Source organism: Triticum dicoccoides, chromosome 3B (assembly GCF_002162155.2).
Source record: "Triticum dicoccoides isolate Atlit2015 ecotype Zavitan chromosome 3B, WEW_v2.0, whole genome shotgun sequence".
NCBI lineage: Eukaryota > Viridiplantae > Streptophyta > Magnoliopsida > Poales > Poaceae > Triticum > Triticum dicoccoides.
The window spans coordinates 825,429,205-825,431,929 of NC_041385.1; positions in this window are offsets into that span (position 1 = coordinate 825,429,205).

A 2,725-nucleotide genomic window follows, 5' to 3' on the forward strand; every position below is an offset into this window, starting at 1 on the left:
ATCAGATGATTTTTCTCCTTATATGTTAATTGGGTGCCTTCAGTGTAGTGGGTTTTATCTACCATCTTCCGCACAGTCTTTGAAGAATCAAAATAAGCTGTCAATGGAAATAAGCTATCAACTATTTTGAAATAAAGAATATAAATTAGTTAATAACTATGTTTGAGAAACTCACATAGCGGTACAATCGGCAGCGTATCAACAAGGACCCAAATGTCCATATTGTCTTCCTCGCTGTCAGGATCACCAAGATCCATGGTGATAATCATACCCTCATCAAAACCATACATTTTGCAAAGTGCTTCCCAATTTTGGCAACCAAAATGGGTTACGCTCTGAGCATTGTACATATTTACTTCAAAATCCATATCATGATGGGTCCTTAGGTGTATTTTCTTTGTTTCAAAATTTTCATGGTCTTCAAAACCCATCCTCTCCAAGACATAGCGTCTTGCATGGCATGGGATAAGCTAGTCGAATTGTAAAATATGAAAATTAGACGTTGAAATAGTTGAAGTCATGCTTAATGGAGAAAAAAACTATTGTCGTCGTTGCGTACCGTATGAACATCGCAGGTCTCCTCGAGCTTAATGATGAAGCGGCGATCGTCGTCCAGCCGAACGAACCTGTCGCACATACCTCGATCGTTGTGGCACCAGCTACACTCCCCCGGGAGACCGTCGTCGTCCGAGTACGACATTTCCTACAATCATAATTCAAAGATTAAACTTGTACATATTCTAGCACAAGTCATGTCAGAATTCACAACAAAATCCGGCATGACCTTTGCTAAAAAAGGACATATCAAGCGCCTGAAATTTGCCGGAACGGAAATTAATCAACACTCCGACAAAACATAGGCCACTCGGAGATGTAAACTGAACATGAACGGCCACTTGGGCAACCACATATCCTATTTGAGCAACAACACAAAATATACAAGGATATTTGGCTGGTCTCACCTCGATGTCGGAGGGGGTACGTCGGTGACTGGGATGACGGCGGGGTTGTCGGAGGGGGTCGGTGACGGGGACGACGGAGGTCACCTGAAACCATATAAGTTATCACTAGCAACAAAACATGTTCAACTAGTTTTATTAATTCAACTAGTTCTTACTAAATATAAACTTACTATAAATAGAAAAAACTAGTTCTTTCTAAAAATAAAGTAGTTCAACTAGTTATATTAATTATCTTACTAAAAATAGATTAGTTCTGTTAATTCAACTAGTTCAACTAGTTTATTAATTTACTTACTAAACTAGTTCAACTACAACTAAAGTAGTTCAACTACCACTACTACTACTAAAAATCTAGTACTAACTAAGCTAAATTAACATCTACTACTACTAAATTAACATCTAGTACTAGCTAACCCTAAATTAACATCTACTACTAAATCTAGTACTAACTAGTGGCAGGGGGTGGGGGGCAACGGAGAGGTAGCTAGGGGCGGCGAGGTCGAGGGCGGTGGGAGGAGGGCTGCCGGCGGAGGAGGGAGGAGGGGCGGCCGCAGGCGGATGGAGGAGGGCGGCGGCGGAGGAGGGAGGGGCGGCCGCAGGCGGAGGGGAGGATGTGCGAGGAGGATGGAGGAGGGACGGAAGGAGGGGAGTACCTCGGCGGCGGACGAACGGCGGCGGCGGCGGCGACGGACGATGACGGTTGTCGCGGGCGAGAGTGAGAGTGTGAGCGTGAAGGGCCGGTCCTCCCGTGGGGATAAGGTAGGGATAGTTGTAGCGCGTTTGACAAAAAGCGCTACAGCTAACGTAAGTAGCAGTAGCGCTCTACTGTATAACGCGCTACTGCTATAGCTAGCGGGGGGCCAAGGTCATGGCAACTATAGCAGTAGCGCTGTATGCCTCAAACGCGCTACTGCTACTTCCAAGTCAGTAGCGCGTTTGGCAGACACGCGCTGCTGCTAAGTAGCAGTAGCGTGGTATTTTGAAGCGCGCTGTAGATAAGATTCTGTGTATAGGCTTTTCCCTAGTAGTGCAATGCGAAGGTTTTCCAATTTTATGATTTTTTTGAATTTTTATGCCCGTTTCAAAATGCGGTCAAAACGACGGGAATGACTGTTCCTAGCTAGTGGTTGAATCATGGAAAACTTTTGATGTTTCTCTGATTAAATAGATACTTATGTACTTAGAAATGATTTTTGGAAAAAATAAAAAGCAAACTATGAGGCAACTGCAGTTCAAATTTGACCCGCTTCCAGCTGAATCGGCGGAAATTTGTCTTTTTCACCAGAGGTGGATAAAAACTTTTTACACCCAACCATTTTGTCAATTGTGCATTAAACATGGCCTAGTATTTTATAAAATTGATTTGGTCCAATTTTGCAACAAATATATGGTAGGTCCTTCACAAAAAAACTCATTTCGGGAACTCGAAAAATGAAACATGAATTTTCCGTGCAAAAAAATGAAACACCCTTAGGCAACATTGTCTTGAATTCCAAGATGCACCCTTGTGCACAATATGAGATCATTTTTTTAATTTTTCATGTGAAAAGATAGAAGAAAAACAAAAGAATGCTCAGGTAGATTCTTTTTTGAAACATAACTTGTCTTTTTGATGAGAGGTGGATCGAAAACATTTTACATGTTAAGATTTGGTCAACTGTACATAAAATGATGTCTTATAGTTTTGGAAATAGTGTGGTGCCATTTTGAAACAAATATTTGGTAGATTCTTCTCAAAAAAAGAATTTTGTCATTCCAAAAAT